This window comes from Mauremys reevesii, linkage group 1 (genome assembly GCF_016161935.1).
Source record: "Mauremys reevesii isolate NIE-2019 linkage group 1, ASM1616193v1, whole genome shotgun sequence".
NCBI lineage: Eukaryota > Metazoa > Chordata > Testudines > Geoemydidae > Mauremys > Mauremys reevesii.
The window spans coordinates 74,060,427-74,085,460 of record NC_052623.1 but is presented as its reverse complement, the minus strand read 5'-3'; positions in this window follow the sequence as shown (position 1 = coordinate 74,085,460).

Genomic DNA, 25,034 nt, shown 5'->3' with positions numbered 1-25,034 from the left:
AGTCTCAAGAATTTCAGTGCAGTCAGGACTTGGCCTGTTACATATAATTTGTATCTGAAACCATCAACAACATACTAGGGAAGTATTTTTCAATGCATCACTTACATACATACTTTTAGAGAAGTACTGTATATTAATTATCTTGATTATTTCCACAGAGAATAATTACACATAGCTCTGAAACTCTTATCAGAGTAAATATTAAGAAGGAGAAATACATAAACATATTGCAACAAAATATCTTTAGGCAATTGAAACAAGTATTGTATATGCTGCTACTGGAAAACTGCCTAATTCTAGAATTGTACACCTGCTACTTTGAGCATGCCTTTGGCTATAAACTTAGAAAGCATCAGTTTATCATATGCAACGAAGACCAATAACTTAATCTGCACTACAACGTTTAAATTATTTTCCCATGGAAATCATTAACTTTAAAACTAGATCATACAACTGTTTTGTTAGTCTACTAGGATGACTACTTAAAATCACATAGACTTCCAGATCAATGAAAATAACATTTTTTCAGCTCCTTGGTAGACATATTTCCTTAATCCATATTTGTCTCCAGTATTTGATATCACACTGAGATTGTTTTTAACTGCTTAACTATGATCTAGTTACATCATACATACACATGTGAGCACACACACAAACAGACATTATATTCTGGGCTGTGCTTTAAATATTTACCACTGAAAAGGAATAGTCAAGATTTAATGAATTTGAGGAATAACAAAGAACAATCCTATCCAATTTTGCAGTTAGCATATTATACATCAGCCAATCAGAATCCATTTCCATTTGGATGAACTGGATTGCCTGGAGAAACATGTATTTGGGGGCTGGAGAGAGAGCAGAGGATGAATTGGGACAGGTAATTGGTTGGATACTCAAGTGAGCATAGTTGGGAGGGCAGAAAGAATGGAAACAAGAGAAGAGATTGTTGGATTATTGGGGTGCAGAGAAGCAGAGAAATGGTTGGGGTTCAAACACTGATGCGATTGTGGGGGACAGGAGACAGATGATAGGCCAGAGAAGGATGGACTGATTGGGATGAGGATGAATGAGGGAGAACCAAATGGAGTAAACCAATGCTGTCATTTGTATTTGAATACTTTCATGTTTTTTTGTTTTGTTTTTTTGTGCCTGATGAGAATGCCATGAGATCTTTTGAAACAAAGGTATTTGGTTGAAGATTAGGTGGTGGAGTAATCGAGTATAATTTGACATTGGCAAGTTATTGTAAGTGTCAATAAATTGTGTTTTGGTATCTTTTTTAGTTTTGTTTTATTGTTTATTTTTTAAATTAAAAGTTGTGTCTAAAATCTTCTAAAATGTGGGAAGTTTGCACCTGTTATTTTATAATTTGCCAGGAAAGGACTCACATTTATATTGCTCTTACCAACCCACAGTATCCCCAGTTGTATCTGGATAACTATGAAACTGGCATGATCCCATGTAAATAGCTTGCTTGATTTGGCAGCACTTCTTGTCAGAGCATAGTTTTAATGAATGTTTTTATTTCACTGGCATAGAAAGATATGGAAAAATCTGGTTGGAACAGAATTAATTTGAAGAAAAAAAATAAGATGGGGAAATCTATGTGGGGGTAACATTTTGCCATAAGAATATTAAAGTGTATGCTGAATAACAGCGTATTTGTTCTGAAAGACTGAATATATAGTGCAACTGGGATTCCTAAAGCTTACTCATTTTGCCTGAGGGACGACATCCAAATAACAAACAACAACTGATAATTAATTCAGATAATAATGTATCTTACTGCTGCATTCTCTCACTCTCTCTCTCTTTTTTTAAAGGAATCTCCAAATAAATGACTTTTCTTCCTTCCGAATCACAGATAGATAGTATCGTAAATCAGCATTTCCGATGTTTGCTGTAATTGCCTTTGACACAATTGCATTTGACTTCATATATTTATTGATACTATTAAAAGGGCTGATATAAAGCCCATTGAGTTCATGGAAGTTAAATCAGTCCCTAGGTTCTTTAGTGGTCAGTTCTACAAGTTGCTGAGTGCCAGAGCTGTGTGAATAACTGATTTTTTTGTTTGGTTGGTTGGTTGCCAAACTGAAAAATAGGGGGGGAAATTGTTTGGAGTCGAATGAAATATTTTCTTTAACCTGAAATGAAATGTTTGGTTTGATGGGGAGGGTTAACCTTTTAAAAAATAAAATTGCAGTAAATTCAAAACAAACAGATGTTTTGAATAAAAAAAAGAGAAATGTTTTATTTAGAAATTGCTGAAACTAAACATTGAGTTTTTTACTGAATAAATCAGTGAATTTGATCCAAATTTGCTAAATGTTTTGGTCAACCTAAAACTGCATTTACTGACCAAAAAAACTGAAAACTTTTACCCACCTCTGCTGAGTGCCCTGAGCTGCCACAGAAGTCGTTAAGAGTTGAGGGTGCACAGGACCTCAAAGAAATACTGAGCACCTTGTAAGATCTTGCCTTTAGTAAAAAGGGGAGTTTGTCTTCAATTTGAATGAATGCAGTGCATGAGAGTGTATGCAGGATTACAAGCAAAACTGGGCAAATAATCAAAAACAAAACTATTCAAAAATAGTTCAACGACATTTTTGACAAATTCATTGTGGGTGTGCGTGCTTGTGCACTATCAATTGAGCTGTACAAAGTGGGCAAATAATGGGAAAAAATCAATGATCATATTTTTTTTTAGAGGAAATATTCTGAAATTGGTCAAATCAATTATTTGATTAATATTATTCAACAAGCTCTACTCATCAGATTCAGTTGTGTGTCTGTTGCATTGAATTTTTCAGAGCTTAGACAGGATTTAAATGTTGCATAGCGCTTCTGCTGGTCTTCCGCACAGATCTAAATCTCTCCTACACAGGGAGATAAGATTGCTCTTTATAAATATATCAGAGGGATAAATACCAGGGATAGAGAGGAATTATTTAAGCTCAGTACTAATGTGGACACAAGAACAAATGGTTATAAACTGGCCATCAGGAAGTTTAGACTTGAAATTAGACAAAGGTTTCTAACCATCAAAGGAGTGAAGTTCTGGAACAGCCTTCCAAGGGGAGCAGTGGGGTCAAAAGACATATCTGGCTTCAAGACTAAGCTTGATAAATTTATGGAGGGGATGGTATGATGGGATAGCCTAATTTTGACAATTAATTGATCTTTGACTATTAGCGGTAAATATGTCTAATGGCCTGTGATGGGATATTAGATGGGGTGGGATCTGAGTTACTCAGAGAATTCTTTCCTGGGTGTCTGGCTGGTGAGTCTTGCCCACATGCTCAGGGTTTAGCTGATCACCATATCCTGGGTCGGGAAGGGCAGATTGGCAAAGGCCCTGGTTTTTTTTTGCCTTCCTCTGCAGCATGGGGCACGGGTCACTTGCTGGAGGATTCTCTGCACCTTGAAGTCTTTAAACCATGATTTGAGGACTTCAATAACTCAGCCATAGATTAGGGGTTTATTACAGGAGTGGGTGGGTGAGATTCTGTGGCCTGTGTTGTGCAGGAGGTCAGATTAGATGATCATAATGGTCCTTTCTGACCTTAAAGTCTATGACCCTATGTAAATGTCACCCTTATTCCTTCTCTATGTCACTACAGATATAGAATCTGATTTGCCTAATATATGTGTGATCTAGCTAAATGCCACAAATCATCCTCATAAATCTCATCATAGCAGTGGACATTGGTTGAGTTTGACTCAAGTAGTTTGTGTGTATAGTTGTTAAAGGGAGAAACATTTTTCTGTATTTTACATATTGAGAAAGTGTTGGAAAGTAGAGTAACTCTGGAATTGATTATTTTATTGATACAGGATTTGAAATGTACTTGGTGTGTTATAGTACAGAAGTGACAAGATCACTGCCTCAAAGAGCTTTTGATCTGAGGGCATGTCTACACTACAAACCCTTGTCTACACAAATTACATTGGCATAAAGCCACCACAATTAGTGTGTAGCTTGTGTGTATCCATACTTGGCTTGTTGCATTGGAGCCACGCATACTCAAAAGTATTGCTTATTTCACTGCACAGTGTGTTACATCATATGTAGGTATCCCAGTCTGCAACCCACCTTTGTCAAGAGCACTGTCTTTTGGGAAGTTTTTTCAATTCATGGTGGGGCAGAAATCAGTGAAGTAGGGGTGACCGAGACTGTGGGATCAAGTTCCCATCATGCAACTTTCTCCACCCCATTATGCTATCTCTATCCCATAATTTGCACACCTATTTTGAAATCCCATGAACCCACGCTGGACAGAAGCATGATCCTGCACAGCTCTATGCTATAACCATAACCATTGCAAGCTCAGGATCCATGATCTTCCAATATCTGCAGAGCTCCAAGAGAGAGCCATGAGAAACAAGACAATTTCCTGGAGGTTGGATTGCTGTGGCACATAGGGGGAACCAGTTCAAGATTGTTGGTGGTGTTCATGGAGTAGCTACAAATGGTGAGGCACCACTTCTGGGCCCAAGAAACTAGCAATGGCAGCTAGCAGGAGCGACAGAAACTCTCCAAAAGTGGGGGAGCCATAGGCGCCTGAACCATGGCCCTGCCCCTGCCTGCTCCACCCCTTCTCACCCAAACACCTGCTCTTGCACCACCCCTTCCCTTGAAGCCTTGCTCCCATGATGCCTCTTCCCTCAAGACCCCACCCTCTGATCAATTCCTCTCTGCCCCTTCCCCCCATCACTCACCCTTATGGCTGGTAAAAAGTGGGAGGCCATAGCCCTCCTATTTTAAAAAATGATGAGGCCGTGGCTCCCTAGTCCCCCATGTTCCGGTGCCCTTGACTGCTGGGATCGCAACATAATGTAGGCTTGGGATGATCAGCAGTGGCTGCAGAATTATAGATGCACCACTGCACATTCCTGGATTGGTGTGCTGAGCTTGCCTTAGCCCTCCAGTGCAGGCACACCAGAATGAGAGTTGCATTGACAGTGGAGAAGTGAGTGGTGATCGCACTGTGGAAATTTACAATGCTGGATTGCTACTGGTCAGTGGGAAGTCATTTTGGAGTTGAAAAATCCAGTCATGCAAGTATGTAAGGCCATTAATCATCTCCTGCTATGCAGGACTATGATGCTCAGAAGTGTACAAGGCATAATGGATGGATTTAACGCAATGAGGTTCTCGAGCTGCAGTAAAGCAATAGATGGCATGCATATCCCTATTTTGGCACCAGCCTGCATTGCCTTAGAGGACATCAACAGAAAGAACTAATTTTGTTTGGTTTCAGAGGGGTAGCCCTGTTAGTCTGGATCTGTAAAAAGTGACAAAGAGTCCTGTGGCACCTTATAGACTAACAGACGCATCGGAGCATAAGCGTTCATGGGTGACGCATGCATCTGACGAAGTGGGTATTCACCCACAAAAGCTCATGCTCCAATACGTCTGTTAGTCTATAAGGTGCCACAGGACCCTTTGTCGTAATTTTGTTTGGTTATGCAAGTACTGGTGGATCACCAGAGCTGCTTCATCAACATTAGTGTTGGCAGGTCAGGGAAGGTGGATGACCTTCATCTTGATCACAGCACTGTTCAGAAAGTTACAAGCAGAGATATTCTTTCCCGACCAGTGGCCATATTGAAATGCCAGCCTACCTTTTATTCCCCTAGCTCATGAAGCCATATACTAGCCACCTCAACACCACCAAGGAAAGAGTCAGCTACCATCTCAGCAGGTGCAGAATGAGACTAGAATGTGCTTTTGGTAGATGGAAGTGACACTGGCATTGTTTACCCACAAGATTGGCACTCAGTGGCAACAATATCCCAATGATTCACAATGCATAATATCTGTGAAGCAAATGAAGGAAAGTTCCACTGGAGTGGAGGTAGAATGTCAGTCTGCTGATTTTGAACACACAAGGGTTATCAGAAGAGCTCAGTGCAGAACTAGATGGCTGAAGGAAACTTTGTAAGACCACTTTAACAGCGAATCACACTAATGTGTAGTGGTGTACTGTGCTCTACCTGACCCTGCAGTCTGGGGGCCTGTTAGGAATTGTGTTGTGCTTGGTGCACCTCAATGAATATAACACTTTCAATGGCCTATTCATTTTGTGGTGCTTGCTGTACATTTGATTATTTCACTATGTTTTCCACTGGTCCTATAAGCTGTGTCATAATGTGGTGAAGCACTGGAATGGTGAAGTGGTGGAATCTCCATCCTTAGAGGTTTTTAAGGCTCAGTTTGACAAAGCCCTGGCTGGGATGATTTAGTTGGGTTTGTCCTGCTTTGAGCAGGGGGTTGGACTAGATGACCTCCTGAGGTCTCTTCCAACCTTAATCTTCTATGAGTCTATGAATGTATAATAACAAATACGTGGATGCTTTCACTACTGCCACACATTCTGCAGCATATGTTGGGAAATAATAAAGATGAAATATTTTCCAAACAATGCAGTTGTATTGAGTAACACTTCAAAAAAAATCTGTCCACATTAAAAGCAAATACATTAAAATCTTAATAAATTTATGGAATAGAGCTTAAAGAAAGGGAAGGAACATTCATGTCCATTTTAGCTACACATACAATAACTTTGGCTTTCACAGGTCAGTGTATGTGAAGCTGTAGTTGTCCTTAATATCCCCTGGTGTGGAGTGGTGGAGGTAGGGATGTGGCCAATGAGAGCTGTGGAGATGGCACTAGGGGCAGGGACAGCACGTGGACACCCTCTCTGTCCCTCCCATGGGCTGCAGGGACATGCCGGCTGCTTCCAGGAGCAGTGCTGGGCCAGGGCAAGCAGGGAGCCTCCCTGCCTTAGCCCTGCTGTGCCATCGGACTTTTAGCAGCCTAAAATCTTCTGGTTTGGTTTCAGTAGCCTCCAGGATATAAAGCCCAATTCGAGGAGACTCCCAGTGAAACCGGGAGGGTTAGCAACCCCGGTACGGGGTAGTGTAATCTCCATATCCACTCAATGTTAATCTCTATGTTGTTTCACATCGTGGGTGTCAGTGAGTGCTGAATAAGGCTGAGCTTCGTGTGACCCAGACAAAACGAAATCTGCTAGAACCTGGATTGAGATCATGAAACAGTATCACTAGGAGTGGCTGTCAAGTAGTAATATCTGTCACTGTTCACCAACCTGGGCTATTTTCAAATCAGTGACCTTTATATCCTAGCATCCATTCTCGCAAATTACTTTGTGTTTACCATTATCTCAAAATATAAACAGATTAATGGAGAATTACACTGTGTGATGAGTGTATAAAATTTGAGGTGAATTTAGTTATTTTCTGAAAAAGAAAAATAACTAGATTGTGACTAGACAGACAGCATGGTCCTATAGGTAGTGTTCTGGATAACTTGGGTGTCAGCCCTAGTACTGCCACTGAACTGCCATGTGACCTTGAACAAGTCACTTATTCTCCCTGTCCCTCTGTTTTCCCTCCTGCGCTTTGTCAGTCCCATCAACTTAGACTATGCTCTCAGGAGCAGGGCCTGTCTTTTTCTATGTGATTGTAAAGTGACCAACATGATGGGGCTCTGATCTTGGTGTGGGCTCTAGGTGTTATTTTAATACCAATACAAATAATAAAATAGCCCTTATGTGACAGCCAAGGGGAGAGGACGTAAGATCCTTTTCATGGCTGTATAAAACCTGACTAGTATCACAGTCCTATGCTCAGGGACTGTATGGGATACTAATCTGTTGCACCCTCCCCCTCACATCCTTCCATAAACCATCCAGGAGATGCAAGTCTTAATTTGGTGCATTGCCATCCATCAGCACAACTAGGAAGCCCCAGGATGTAGAGTGTGTCTTCGAGGCACAGTTTAGCGCTATCTGCAACGGTAAAGCAGTGGATCTCTATACTAGTCCCTACAATAATCATAATTATCTCTAAATAATTTCCTTATTTTATTGATATACAGGTTATAATAAATCAGGGATTGGTAACATTTGGCACATGGCTCGCCAGGGTAAGCCCCCTAGTTTGTTTACCAGCCACATCTGCAGGTTTGGCCAATCGCATCTCCCACTTGCCACGGTTTGCCGTTCCAGGCCAATGGGGGCTGCAGGAGGCGGCATGAGCAGACAGGTGTACTGGCTGCCCTTCCTACATCCCACATTGGCCTGTGACAATGAACAGCGGCCAGTGGAAACCGCGATCAGCCGAGCCTGAGGAAGCAGCAGGTAAACTAACCGGCCCGGCCCACCAGGGTGCTTACCCTGGCGAGCCGCATGCCAAAGGTTGCCGATGCCTGTAATAAATGTTTGCATGTTTACCAAGATTATGTGAGAAGTACAAGACAGACAAGAAAGCACAGTGCAGATCCTACGTAGCCTGAAGGAATTAACCTTTTATTCATTTTTCCACTGAAATCACCTTTAGGCCTTCTGAGAGGAAATTTAATAACTAGAAATCAGCACGTCAAAATGCCAGAGACTACCAGATAACTGAATTAAGCTCAATTATCAGTGACTGTATAGGCAAAGACCAATAAAAAAGGCTTAAAAAACATCAAATTCTATTTAATCTCTCACTATGAAATAGGACAGTACATGGTGCCCCAAAACTCACAGTTAACTTATTTCTTCACAGTCATGAGGAGATTGCTTAATTTTAGAGTTGTACAGAATGTTTTGCCACTCAGAATTCTCTAACCTGGATTTCACCTCTGCCTTAGATTACTGCAGCTTGAACTACAATGACTAAAATTAACTGAGCCTTAGAAAACTACAGCAGAAGAATTGAAACAGACAGTTATACAACAAATGGATTTCACTGTTGGCACACACAGTATTTAAATTTAATTATGAAAAACTGATGCAGATTTTGGCTTAGAAAACACATTGATATTCACATAACACATTCCCTACCACTAATTGGTACTTTAGTACTACAGTATTACTGCCATAAAATTAGAAGACTACGGACACCAACACAATGCAGAAACATAGCAATTACCACCCAGAAACTTGTCTTATGGTCTGCCATTTTGTCAGGATTTTGCATCAGGCTGCAGTCTGTATTGCAAGTGACCTCTTTGAGCTGATGGCAGCTAACACATTTTTGCCCTAAGAGAATACATCCAATTCAGAACCCATATATGTGCTGTGCATGGATGGTTTCTGTGATTCCTTCCTACCTGCAGGCATTGCTCGTACTTAGATTGAATTTTATGCCATTGAGTTGCCTATTTACCTAGGTTTAAGTTATCCTGCAATTCCTCATGGCATCTCTCATTTTACATAATCTAAATAATCTGGGACTGCTTTGTAACTTTACATTCTGCCGCGATTAAGGGGGAGTGCAAAGTTGTATTGCTGCAGGAGAGGAGCAACCCAGATGACAAATTTTGATTCACAGAGTCCCAGTTCCTACCCTTGACATCTTTATCTGATTAATTTCTCCCAGGTGAGGCTGTCATGCTAGGCTTGGGTAGGGAGTCACAAGATGTTCAGCTGAGGCTATTTTGAAGAACCGTAGGCAAATTTGGACCGAAATAATTGAAAACCAAAGGGGATATTACAGACCTTTACATAATAGTAACACCTACAAAACCGTAAGGGCTATATTGTGGCTATCTCTGCTCAAGGTGACACAGGATGCCTAGAGACTCCCTCCTTGTGTCGCCCACACAAATTACCAATCATAATCCCAATCGTACTCCCTGGGAGAAATTAATTCATGAATTGCAAAGCCATTTTCATCACTGAAGACCTATGCTGGAGCACGATGGGGTGCATGCAGGTCAAGAAGTCAAACAGGAGTCCTCGCGCAGATACATATGAGGCCTTGGATGGTGCTGATAGATAGAAAGATAGTACAAACTTTCCTTCCCTCAGATATCAAATAAAGCCTGATCCAAACCAGCTGAAGTCAATGGACAGACTCTCGTTGATTTCAGTGGGCTTTGAATTAGGATCCTAATATGGTTGCATGCACAATAAGAACCAGATTTTTAAAGGAATTTAAGTGTCGCTGTGCTCAGCATCGCAATGTCTAACTGATATAGAAGCCTAAATCTTATTTTCAGAAGAGATTAAGGAATTTAGGAGTCTAAATCCTATTCTTTGTCAGTGCAATTTTGGAACCTAAATTTCTTTTTAAAATGAGATTTAGGCTTCTATATCAGTTAGACCTTGTGTCACTGACCTCACCAATGCCTAAATAACTTTACAAATCAGGGTCTAAGTGAGTTTTCAAGATGTACAGATGCAAAACTGGGCCTAGAAAGTTTAATTTAAACATTTTGGGGCTTAGTTCTGCTTATTAGCATGTAAGCATACCAGGTTTGATTTTAGCAATGTATATCGTGTATATTTTTAGATACTATTTAGTTAAAAGATACCATCTTCTTTCATGCCATACTTTTTTTTTTACCAAAAATCTTCAAAACGGTGGAAAAAATTTTGAGTTTCAAAATTTTCTTCTGAGAGAAACTGATTTCACACTAAAACAGACACAAAATTGAAATGTCATGTTTTGATGGAAAACTACCAGTTTGGTAAACATTCTGATTTACGTATAATATCCTTAAATACAACATAGTGATAAACCTTCCTGGTAAAATAATACTTTCAAGGAGGAGAAGGAAGGGTCCTGCATATAAAATTAAATAGATAGGAATTTTACCATTGTTGTCAGTGAAAGCAGACTCAGATTCTGTGTTCTTAAGTTCTGTGTTTCATATTAAGATGAGATAGGTTTTTCTATTTGAGGACCATTCACCATGGGCTAGATTCACTATGTGAATGACATATATACAAGGTTTATGCACTACCTCAAAACACAGCAAAAGCAAAACTTAAGTGGTGCATAGACTCTTATACAGGTCTTCTGCATATGAGTGAACTGCTAAATACTAGGCTAAATACAGAGAGTTAGGAAGTTCTGATGTGATTTAACATCTTATTCTGAACCCCTCTGTGTGACAGTTTCACTGATTTAGGCTGACAGAGACCCAGAGGTAAACCTTTGAATTTGATTTGCATTAGTGTTTACATTAGTCCTGAGGTTTATGCAGGCTCTACTGTACTGCAACAATTTTATAAACCTGGTGCATTTAATACTATTATCTCTGCATATAATTTGATGTGAACCTCTTTCCATTTTGGATTTGAATAACATTTTTTAATCTTTGTGTAGTAACTCAGCTGCAAATTTTGTTTCTTAATTTGAAAATCAAACTTGCCAAGAGTTCCTTAAGCTTTTATACCCAGCCCCTGCTTCAACTTGTGCTCTAAATCCGCTGTAACACATCACTTTCCTGATTTTTCTTTGTGCTTTTGGAGTTACACAAAGCTCCTGCTGAGATACTGATACGAGTGCAAGGCAAGAAGGCTCCTAAAAGAAATTAAAAGCTCTCTTATTGCTAATTGAAAGCTCTTTGCTTTCTCTCCACATGGCCAGGACAGCTGCTTCACATCCTCTCACTGGTAAGGAAACACATAAATTCAAAGACAATATTGTGAACAGCACCTGGCACTTGCTGCACCTGCCGTGATGAGACTATATTTCATTCTGTCAGTAAATTAACATTCTCCAGGGCTGAAAAGGATTTTTTTTTCTCATCCAACCTCTTCCATTGTCCCCAGTGGTAAAGAGACAGTAGTTTTGCTTCCATTTTCTATACTAAATATATCATATTGTTGTTTGCTTCACTGATGCAGACACCTGCCTCCTGCTGTAAATGTTGTGTTCCAGTTCTGAAAGATTTCCCCAGGGCTCCACATTCAAGTATTGGCTTGTAACTATGGCTTAATATCGTGTCAAAATCTCTTAAGGAAGATACAGCTTGTCAAGTCATTTCAGGACTGAACCTTCATCTAGCGAAATTCTGAAAATGTCCTTTGAGTGTTTGAAGCATGAGAAGACAAATAAAAGGCTAGCAAGTCATTTGTAAAGATAATAGCTAACAGCATGCATTTTCCACTTCTCTCCTTTCCATTAAATGTTGATAAAGAGAGAAGAGCAGACTGCAGGGCTGCGATCTAGGTTATTTATAAACAGGTCAAAGAAAGTCCCAAACTTCCATGTCTTAGGCATGGCAGGGGGGGGAAAAGGAAGGAAGGAAACCTCAATCAAATGGTGTAAGATTCAATCACTGACAGATTGATCTCGGAGCTTTCTGAGAAAGGGCACTTCACAGCTACATCAGTCAGGGAGTGTATTTTTCTGAAAGGGTTTTGATATATTTAATATAACATTTATTAGAAAACAATTGAATTCGGCAGGATCCAGGGGTATTTGTCACTTGTGTGTGTGCTGCACATGGGAGAGGTTTTCGGAGCAACTTTATATTGATTGAATTGGAAATTCAGGTGTTTTGCAGAAGTTATTTTATTAATCTTGGGAGATGGCTTGCCAACACCCCCTCGTAAGTGGCTATGAGTGCCAATGAAGGGTGAGTGCATTTACATTCTGTAGAGATCCATCTCTTCTCTAGATGTGGGGGGATCTATCAGGGGGGAGTAAGCAGCCCAAATGAAAAAGAAATAATGTATGATTTTTCAATATTTTTTTCATCAAACTTGTACCAAGTCTGCTGCATTGGAGAGTTTAAGAACCATTTGGGGACAGAAACTTAAGCAAGACCAAATGAAAAGTAAAAGTCTGTACAAATAGCATCCTTTAACAATGAAAACCACCAAGAAAAACTTCAGAAAACAGAATTATGCAAAATATTTAAATGATGCATAATAGTCACAGAAAACTCACTTGGGTTAAGTTTGCATTGCAAATTCAAAACTCAGATCTGTCTGAAGGTTTTGCAAAGGTTTGTAAACTTTGTAAGTGAACCTCAGTCCAGTTTTGACCAAAACAAAGTGAGCTGATAGTTCAGTAGGAAAGCAGGGGAAATGTGAAGACTTGATTGGTATTTCATTATGTATTTGGATTTGGTTACATTCAAAACTCAGGAAGTAAAAACACATGGAATATAAAAGCAAAGGAAATATATAAATATCTATTAAACAAAGCCATTGGTTTTTGTACAACTGGAAAAAAAATTAACTTCTACAGAAATAAGGGCTACTTGAAATCTAGTCAGTTTTTTAAAATAAAAATGAGTTAAAAGTAGAGATGCTTCAAATAATAGTAAAAAAAAAGTCCGTTTAAAAAAGTGTTTATATTTACAAATGTATGTAATTTCAAAATATTCAGAATGTCTTAATTTTCAATATGAAACAACCTTCAGACATGTCAAGCCCCTTCCCATCTCAATTTTTGATAACAGCTTTCATCATCCTTTTTGAAGTTTCAATTTTTTGATAAAGAAATCAAAATTTGAAATGGGTGCTGTTATTACCAGCTTGAGTTAAATGCAGTTTCCAGTACCATTTGTGCACTTGAATCCAACTGTCATTTTATGCTTTTAAATTCACAATTTTATATATATTTTTTAATTTGTTTAAAAGAACCATAAAATTTCCTGTGGGTGAATTCCATTATTGTTTCTATTATGATTTCTCCATTTAAACTCTGCAGGTAAAGTCAAGACACATTTTCAGAAAGCTTATCTACAAATGCCTGTCACCTTTGTTTACACATGGATCAGCACAGTCCTCATTACATCCTTGGAATTGATTTGTTCTTATCCATCTGTCTGTTTTCCTAGCTCTCTTGATGATACCAGTAATATATTTTCCCATGTATCAGAGTTCACCTTTTACTTTCTAACTGACCAGCTCTAACTTTCTGGACAATGATCATATTTCAGCTCCATGCTACCACAGGCAGTGTACAGATATCAAAAAACTAAAAATAATGTTATTCAGTTTCCACTTGATTATCTCTTCATCTTCTAAGTATCAATATGCTTAGATAGATATACTCTCTAACTGGTTCTAATTCTTTTCAATCTTTTCATTGTGAGTCTGCATTCCTCATTTTGCTATGTTAATTTCTTGGTGTATTGATACTTTGTCCTAGCATGTGATTCATATTTTTAACTTGTACAGTGAGAACCTGTCACACTGATTACAACTTGTATCCAAAATTATCCTTTGGGCCATAGAAGCTAAAATTATTGCTAAAATGTGAGATATTAATAACTTTTGGATGGGTCAATGGACTCTAAAATAAACAATGTTTATGGTACCATTATATATTATATGCATATATAATATGCACAACCTAATGTTCTTCATTGTGTAGGAACTGTTACTTCAGGTGCATATAATCCCCATATTATGCATAGGGAGTTTGTGACACAGAAGTTGAATGATCTGCCTAAGACCACAGACTGAGTCACTGGTGGATTTAGGGCTAGAACCTGGAATTCCTGGGTCCCATCCCTATGCTCATTCAACTACACTCACCATCTCTATTTTTAAAGTCTTCTTTATTTCTTTTGATAACATGACATTAAAATGCATGCATACATAATTTGATAAAAGGAATGTGATCACTTGACAAGTGATCACTTGAGATGATTTAGAGATATTGGACAGTGCAGCCAAGATTTTCAAAAGTGGGTAGGGATTGGGTATTTTGATACTTGGGAGCCCAACTTGTAGGACTGATGAGCAGAAAGTGGTAAGCACACATCCTCTGAAAATCAGCCCCTTTACAAAGTCTCAGATTGGGAGTCCATAATCACTAGTTACTTTTGACAATCTTGGCCCAGTAAATAGAAAAAGATGGGGTTTGAGTGAGCCTACTGGGTTCTCCTTCCATCCCTAAACAACTTGAATGATGATTTGCTAGTACATGTATATTGTACTTATTCTTTGTCATCTTGCATGACTAGTCCATTCCTTGCCTTCCCATTTTGTGCATTCACATTTGTACATTTTGTTCAACAAATGACATAATCCAAAGTCCATAAATCAATGGGGGTCTTTTCACTGACCTAGGCTTTGTGTCAGGCCCCAAGTGCTTTCTTTCATGCAGCTTGCAAAAGTTTCCATCAGTATAGAGCTAAAACTATTAATGCTAGAAGAAGGGTCACTGACATTTGGAAACAAGATATGTCAAAGAATATCAGAGAGGCAGGCCAAGAAAACAGATCTATATTGGTTTTAAAAATACTATTTAATTGTAGCATTGAAAAGTGGGCAATTATATAATGACTAAACAAATGCCATGACCTACACTTTATATTTTGGACAAATGGGTTATGCTTACGCAGCCATGAAAAAGGTATTGCAGTGCTATATAAAGATCACTTAACAAACTAAAACCATGGTGATCATTAAATTCATTTTTGCTAACAATAGCTTAAAGAAAAAAAATGACATGAAGGGGTATGAACTTTGGGAGTGTCTGAAGCTCCATGCCTTCTGAGCTATGTAGATAGGTCAGGTATCCTTTCTAATGCACTTAGAGACACTCAAAACTATTGTGCAAGTGGCAACATCTTAGATGTCATTCTGGAAATACTATTACTCCCTCCATATAAAGTAAAAACCTTGTATCAACTCCAACCTTATTGACAACAAGTGCATCTGAAAAGTGTTTTCCTTCTGTTTTTTTCATGCCCTGGGGAAGGTTATGATGCACAATATTCCAAGAGATTGTTGTTAAAACCCTTTGTTTTTGGCTGTTTAACAAGTACTGGTATTAAATGAATTTGGTGAAGCAAGATGAGCTGCCAATCTGCATTCCAGTCTACTCTGGTAGGCCCAGTTTTTTAGTAGTCCCTACATAGCCATGCAGGAGTAGAGAAGAAAAGAAGACGCTCCATCCCCTTGTGCAGCTGTATAGGTCCCACTTATAATATTAGTCCCTCTGGTCCCTGTGCACTCGGGACCATGTGCCTCCTCTTGGGAGGAAATGTAGGAAATGCAGACAGAGAGTAAATGGGGCTATCCCCCCACCTTCTTCATTACCTATACAGCAAAGCCAGTATAGTGGGAGAGAGCATTCCATGCCTACCTGTTGGCTACTGTGCAAACACAAAAATGTGAACACCATCCATCTGACTTGGAACAGCACTTCTCCCTCACCCTACCACTACTACAATTATATCTTCAAATAGTATACAAACCTTGTTTTGAGAGGGGAATCACAGAGGGATAGTTTCTGGCTTCAAAGCTGGCCAGATAACTCAGCATTTTCTGGTTCACTATTTATTCTTTTCTGCTGTGAAATCTCTGTTTACTTCCTTGAAGCTCTCTGATCCACCAGCAATACAATATTGCTATTAAACAATGATTTTTATACATAACAAATATGTCTATGAATCAGGCAAACTTGGGGTCAGAATGTGTGAAGGACTTGGGCCTTTTTCACTTCTCTAAAATTGTCATAGAATCTGATATATACTTGTAGCACTCTGGTATTCATACGTTACCTTTTCTTCTTTCACATCTCTTTTCTGTGTATAGTTGTTTCTTGTGATGTTAATCTCTAAGCCATTTATATTTTTAAAATTAGTTTCCGAAAACTATTATTTGTATTCATACACACAAATCATCATGAACACCAAGAGTGCATTGTCTACTAAGGACCATTGTGTCAGCAAAAGAGACCGTGGCCAATATTGTCTTGCCAGGCATAATGTAGTGAATTTCACAGATCTGGCTGAATCCTGAGAATCCGTGAAACTCTGGGATGGCTCCACAGGCAGCACGAGATATGGTCATGGTGTGCACCTCTTCATGCGTTGAAGGAGAACTTGAGACCATAGTGTCCTGGGGTGTTTTTGTCTATTCTGATAACATGGCCAAAGAGCATGTAAAACCAGTTTTTACTATAATGAGCGATTGAAGGAAGCCCAGAACTATGTAAATTGACATTTTTCACAAAGTTAAACCCCTTTTTACTCAGGATTAAGCACTGATAGAGCATATGGAATTCCATTAGATGCTTTGAGTCTGTAAGAGTGTCCACTGAACTTTGTCTCACTGCAAAGACATTTTTGCATCCATAAGTGAGATATGACGATATATGCCACATGAGGTGGGTAGTTAAATTCTTAGTGCAGCTCAGACAGAAGCCAGTGTGAAAGGACAGTATTTAATATCAACTGCCCAACTGTGAAACCTGATTGCTGTGAACAATTATGTGTGTGTTAAAGAACGGCTACATAACCAAGCAGAACATGAACAAAGACCTTTCCAGGAACTGATAACAGTAAGATTGGCCTGAAGTTGTCACAGTTGGTATAAGATACTTTGGTCTCGTACGGGAACACATGATGCCATCTTTCTATTGTGCTGGTACTTTGCCTGATGCCTGCAATTTTAAGAACAGTTGATGCAGGTAAATGATCACTAGTTCCAATGAACTTTTGAGTACCTCGGGTAGAATACCATGAGGTCCAGCAGCACATTCATTCTGTGACTTTTGGATGACCTTTCACAACTTCAAGTGACAGAAAATCAGTGTTCTTCCCTGTGTCTGCAGCCATGCAAATACACACACACACACACACACACACACAGTAAAATGATTATTCTTTCCAACTTCACTCCAGATTTTCTTGAGATGCTTTCCATCTGTGCATAATAACTTTTCTTCATACTGGTTTCCAAACATGGTAGTACCTGGCTTTCCCTCAATCAGTGCAGGAATATGACCACATTCTAGGACACTGATTCTCAACCTCAAGGTCTTGACTACTCTGCCTTTCCCATATGCTAAATGGGAATGGATCCCAGATAGAGAGGATTTCAGATTGAGAGAAACAAGTCTATAAAGGCAAACCTAATATTTGGAATAGCTGGTGTTAAAATAATCTTGTTTTTATGAATCACAAGGTGTACAGCAAACAGCATAAGCTGACTTTTGTGTATATATATATATATATATTTCAAATGTTGTGTTACTTTAAAAAACTTAAAACCTGGTACATATTTTTACCTGTAATGATTGTTGTGCCTGTTATCTTAACCAGCCAGTTAGTCTCCAATGTCAGAGAAAATAATGTCCAACGTTCCTCAAAGAAAAAGCACATCAGCCTCGGGACATTTTCATGTGATGTTTTCAGTCAACTGCATTTTGCAAGTCAGCACCGATTCACCTCAACTCTAAATTGCATCATTTCAAATTAGCATCAGGTCAAAAGATGTTCCCGACTGAGGTTCAATATAATTCTGAATGGCTGTGTATTAATACCAACAAAGGAGATAAGAACAATTAGCTATTCTGAGTAATGTTCTATGTGTCAGAGTGAAATAGCGCTAAATTGTTGAAATCTTAGAGGTGTTAAATCTGAATAGTTAATGACAGCTTGTCTTCATGTAAAATAAGGGCCTACTCCTGGGATTATTTCCTAACAAAACCAATCCTTACTTAGTTTCACTATTGTACTCTGGCATGGACAAGGCACTATGCAACATTTACATTAAGCGCTCGTAGGAGATTAGTAATCCACGCACCCCTCTATACAGGACTGAATTTCAGCTAAGACTAGTTACAATGAAGTCAATGAGACTAACCATATCAGAAAGGAGTTCTAGTGTGAGCATTACAGGACGGTGTCATGGGTCCTCTTCCCCCGTTATCTGCCATAAGAAAATATTCCTGCAGGCAAATTATTGAAAGAGAATTGTTATGGTGGTACCTTCAGTCACGCAATCTGCCAGAGACATATGTTCAAACTATTATGGACATGTATTAGGATAGCAGAACAGTAGGGAGAAGCAACTGTAGGTACAGTGAGTCATTCACTGAAAGTGAAGGTCTACATGAGGGATAAACCTTAAGCCCATTCCGATTTGTGATTGTGATTGACACCACAACATAGGAGATCAGGGGAAATGCTCCATGGAACATGCTTTAGGTTGATGATGTTATGTTGTGCCATGAAGCTAAATATGAACTGGAAAGGGACCTAGAACTACTGTGGGCTACATTAGAAGAAAATGGCTTATGACTCAGCCAACAAAAGATGGAATGTGCAAATACAACACAGCCTATGTGAGAGTGGGTTAAAACTCCAACAAAAATGTTTCACACACTATTTATATTATATTATGACCAATTGTCAAGGTCAAAAATGGGACAAGCCATAGCTTTGTCAAGGTAAAGGGGTCATAATTTTAGTTTGAAAAAGGAAACAACATGGTACACATTCGAATTAATAGTAAACGGTTTGTCATGGGAAGCTATGGGAAGAGTGAAATAAATAGCCTTTATTTTACAATGTATATGTTTATAACCATTTACTAGTATAACTATGTTAGAAGTTATTAAAATATACTGCTCTTAACTGAACATACATAAAGCCACATTTGTAAAAACTGTGGAAGAGTCTTCTTCCGTAGCCAGCTGATAAAGACCATGAATTTTTTTTTTTTTGCACGGGGGGAGTAAAAATGCCATATTATTGTCACAGAAGCCATAGTTGTGACACATTTACTAATAGTTATTGTATGCTCTTTTACATGTCACAAGGGATGTTTACCTATTTGTTTTGATATATGCAAATGGAAAACTCTTTGAGGTAGAACCTCAGCAGGTGTACGTTAGAAGAGCTCCTTTGACTGTGTTCTTCTTCTCTTATGTAGTATCTTGAATATTTAATTATTTTAAAAGTTTTGATTTTCTAATTAAAGTGTGGATCTCTGGATTTTTTGGGTGTTGGCTGTTTTTGATTTTAGCCCTTCTGTATACGAAAGTAAAATACCTTGGGAACAAATTACCATGTAGTAGAAAAACAGTAGTGCAGTTGTGATAAATGCTGGTTGCAGAATAACAATCAATAGTTTAAAGCAGCCATTTATTAGAGCAAAGCTAATGTTTTAACTTACAGTATTGGGTTTAGGAAGCTGAAAACAATAACTTGTCATTTTCAAAAAGGGTTGTAACATGATAAATAGTCAGAAAAAACCCCACCGCCTCAATCATCACCATTGCCTGCCAGAAGCATAATTTGTCAGTGTCACTACTATCCTCAGGGAGTGACTAAGGAAATGATGCTCACAGATATCCTAGAGAACTGATGTCTGATGGCAAATAGTTGAGGGTTTCTTTTTAACAAATCACCCTGAAGATATTACTAAATATTAGTAGTTAATAGCCTCATATCTGAATATGGTATGGTTTTGCTTACCTTGTTCTGCTCCTGTAGGATTCTTCTAAAAATCAGTTTGAGCTATATCTTCATATTCTTCTCTCAACCTTCCTCTGCACCATTTGGGTAATATCCCTCAAAATAAAAAAATATATACATGTGGCTATATAAGTGTAGATGTGTGTAAGTAGATGTTAAAACTTGGTCAAGTATTGAGAAATAAAATCCACCATTCATATTTTTTTTACTAAACAGCAAAATATCTGTTCCTGATTCTTTATTAAAGGGATTTTTGTGTTTTCAAATGTAGTGTTGGCATGTATTGTATGCAGAATAATATATACTGCATATACTAGAATAAGAGTTCACTTTTGTATTTTATGTAATATGGTACATAAAGGATATATGATACTTGTTCTGATAGATTCCTGAACTTTAGATGACTACTTAATCTATAATACATTGTAGTCCAAAAGAGAAGTCTATATTCTTCACTTTCTTCAAAACATAGGTAAGACTGAATAGGACTGAAGCATTACAAACAAACAAACAAACAAACAAAAAGATTATCAAACTGACTTTTTGGAATCTAAAATTCACTATCTGTCTACAAAATGATTATAGAAGTAAAGAAAATGACACATCACATTTTTCCACACTGCACCATTAATGTGCAATGCCACTTGTAATAGTGGTTCTTAACTATGGGAACACATCCATAACTGCAACCACCAACTCATTTCATGTACAGCTCTGAACAGCTGTCAGATAATCACTACTAGTCTGTTTCAACTGGTGTCCTGGATGTTCTGTAGCACATTACAATCTCCTGAGCTAACTAGTCCTCAAAAACAAAATGCTAAACCCACTTATATTAGGACACTTTTTATAAAGCAGCACACCAAAATCTGTTAGAGACACAAATGTTGTATGGTAAATTCAAGTGGAAATAAAATACTCTTTATTAGATAGATACAAGACATACTAAATGATTAGGAGTTCATTATTATTCTGTTATAGTGAAATATGAAATAGTCAAACAAAGCACATTTACATCTTTTTGTCTTTATTCGAATTTTACGTTACGAGATGATGATTGGAGAAATTGTGAATGAGGGACACTATTGAGAGATCAGAAAGAATGAGCGAGAAAGAAAGAATACACAAATTATTTTTTTATACATTTACCAATTTCTGTTTAATTTGATTAGATTGTGTGTTATGTTACAAACCACTAATCTCTCTGGGCCATATCAGCCAATTTTTTTTCTCAGTTACACTGATGTAAATCCAGTGTAACTCCACTGACTTCATTAGAGTTACTCAGGATATAGGGCTACTTTGAACATAAATTAGTTTAGGTCAGAGCATACTTGTATTTAGTTTTGTCTGTTTGCAGAATTAGAAACTAATGTCAAGCGACTTAGATGGGATTATGCTAGCAAGGTTATAAAAAAAATATTTCCTTATTTCCTGTAGGTGGAGTGGCTGAGTAGGTGGATATGGCAACATTTTTAGGACTGGCTTAGCACAACAGAAAGAGTTAACCTAACACTATCGATACCTACAAAAACTACTACTGAAAATTGTGTTCATGGGTAGCAAGTGCATGGTAAAATCACAAGTCTACAAAGATCTGAACTACTCTGTTACCAGTTAATACAGTTTCCAGGAAACAGTTGATAAAACTCAGGACTGCTACTGACCCCCATTACTTGTCACTGACCTCCATTATAGTATTTCCTGTTGCAGATTTTCAGTAAGGCTAATCTACCAAATGTTGAGAGGTATCTTGTTAATAGCAGTACGGATTTGTGGGCCATCTTGAAATTAACCCATATCTTAACTGGGAGGCAGTTCAACTTTCTAAATAGGGAGATAATAGGATGATAGTGCTTACCATGGTACAGCATATTACCAAGTAACTGAGTTCTGCACTAGGTGCTGCTATTGATGGGATATAGCTGAAAGCTCAAACAAGTATTCAAAAGTTAAGAGAAAGGAGGGAACAACAGTACAACATTCATTTTCAGCAAGTGGCCTAAAGATCATGGGTCTTAGACTAGCTAAATTACGGAGGTGTTTGTAAAACACTTTAATTATATCACTGATACAGGCTTCAGAAGAAACCTCGAATGTGCAATGACTCAGAGGTCACAAAGATTATCTAACAGATAATAAAGAGAACCAAATAAACCACCACAGAGGACACCGCTGAGGCCTCTACATCAGTGAACCAATCAATAACAACTTGCTAAAGCAGCAAAGCACCAAAAGTACAAAAGACTTCATCTGCTTTAGTGAGGGAAAGAGCATGCAAAAATAAGAGTTCAAGAAAGTAATGATGCCACTGTAACGGAAAGAACAAAGTACTCTTTCCTGAAACCTAATTTCATTTGGCTTTGCCCATTGCTCCTCATATTGCTTTCCAATTCTACTCTGCTCCAGCACTAAAGAAGAAAGTTCCCCTCTGGAAGGTTTTTATCTGTTATGAACAATGTCAAAACTCCTTTTGATATTCTCCTGGAATTAAGTATGTAAAATAAAGTTTGTTTTGTTTTCCTCTCTGACTGTATTACTGCACTTGAGGGAAAGTTTCTCTTTATAAAAGGCTTCATGATAGTTCAGTGCAGTATAGTATGGTAACACCAGGCACCTTTCATTTGTGTTTATTACCCTTCTTTCTGCCCTGGCCTCATGTGCTCCTCACTGTTATGAACTGCAGCATGTACAGTAATAATAATATACAGAAACGTACACTGGATCTCCTTTTTCCAGAGAATAATTAAGAAGTGTAAAGAGTTTCCAGAATTTCTGGCAGAAACCTTCCTTTATAACCACATGTTTCTCCCAGTCCTGTCTTCATTGCTTCATTGCTTCAGCTGCATTCTTTTCTGAACATACAACTGCGTTTTAAGTTATTAATTAGATTAGTTGCCTCGATAAAATGTAAGAAATGATTGTTATTGGTGTAACAGATTAATAAGAAAGAACCTGCACTCAGATAATTTTACTGGTAACAGCATGGAGCTGAAAAAGTATATTTAATACTACAATACACATTAATATTACAAAATAGCTCAAAAATCATCTACATTAAGCAATAAAGATCATGCAGTAGCCGTTAACTGAGACATAATCTCAGTCTGAAATATATGTACTCCTTATCAGAAATAAGTACTTTATTATCCCATGCACTTTCGTACCATCCAAATAAGCTATAAATAAGGATAGTGGAAGCTATTACTACTGTTAAAGATGCTATTCCAAAGGCAACAGTGAGTTATCGGTTAATTTTACAGGAATAAAAAAGCCTCACAATGTTCAATCTTCAAAAGAACAGTCACTTTATCTCATGTAGAAGGAAATGCATTAGAGAGAAAAAGCTTTAACATGAAAAAGATAAGTTAAATATTTAAAGATTCACCTTTAAATCTTAAATTTCCATAGAAACTGCTAGACTATTAGATTCCCATTTCTATTTCCAAATGCTTAACATGGTATCCATCACTATTGTGCCATAGTAAAGTGTCTTCTCTTGGAATTTATAATTTGCCTTAATCTACTTTTTTGGTCAACTGTGTCTTTGTTACTGGATCTCTGCATGAAGTTATATATACATATTTCCATTCAAAATGCCTATAACTGTACTTACACTTAAAAAAAATAAACGTAGTTGAAAGTTCTAGGTACTGCAGAAAACACTGACATATCTCATGAACAGTTAGTACATGAAAGACAATATCTTTTAGGTTTGAAACATATTTTATTTAATATCCACACATTTAAATAATAAATTACCTCACTAGCCATGGACAAAGCCCAGGTGGACTGAATATGTCTGACAACCCTTCTACCAAATTTGGAAAGGTCATTTATTTTAATTCCACTGCTGCTTTCACATGAAATGTTGAGAAAAAAAGTCTATTTTCTGTGCAGCAGGACTCTCTTCCCACACCACCACACAGGCATTCTGAGGCTGGTTAAACACAGGCAAAAGATATTCTGCATGACTGAATGAATTCCATACTGTGTGAGTGGGTACAGTGACAACCATGAATGTGTAAATGCCTACCAAAATGCAAAAGTATGGAACATAGGTAGTCCCTCCCCCAACTAATGACTCAAGCTTCCTCTTTTATGCTTGCTTCTTGGAATGGCTTCTCCCCTCTCCTCACGTGTTGAGTCTTGGCTTCTTTTTTGTGATGCCTGATGCATCCACCCAAGGTCACTCCTTACTGTGCCCAAGACACTAGAGATGCCACCCCTGTGAGGAATGAATAATGCTAGCACTTAAACCCAGTACACAAGAAACAATGCAGTGCATCAACATAAACCCCAGAAAAGAAATTATACACCCAAAAATAACAATATAACAAAGGGGCCTTTTTTTGGAGCAGGGAAGTAATAGCTGGGGAAGGAAAGGGATAGGGTTAACTGATAAGTACTAAACATTGACACCTCAATAAATGCCTTATCTGTCAAAACTCACAAATCTTTCCAGCTCCCTTCCCAGGCAGACCATATGCTGAGGTTGAGTCTTGCGATGAGTGCTACAGTGCTGTGAACATTGGCTGGCTTAAACAAAAAGGGTTTCCTTATTCTCTTCACCCTTGGATGAGGAAGATTCTTCTCCTGGCTCCTATCAGCCTCAATGGCTCCCTGGTTTGGGGTCCCATGGACATCACGGCTGGCTCTCAATAGCTGGTTCTCTGCCACTCTGGATGCAGGTTTCCATGATGCTGGAACTGCCTCACCCATGCACAGATCTCTCAAAGATGCTCTTTGTTAGGAGAGGGATTTAATCAAAAACTTCCTGAGTTGCTCTGCTTCTCTCTCAGCTCCCAAACTCAAAGATCAAAACTGAAATTTAACCTAGTCTCTTTGCCTCACCGGCTGTTCACGCCCACTGAGGGTCTGAGCAGTCCTGACTCAACACTGAACCCACAAACTGCTTGTCCAGTCAACCCATGAAGAAGCCTCCCTATTGGCCTCTGCAGAACTTTCTAGTCTATCCTGTCCCTACTCCTGACTCAGGTCATGATGGAAAATGAAATCAGAGGGCTCTGGTAGCCATTATTGTTGTAGAGGA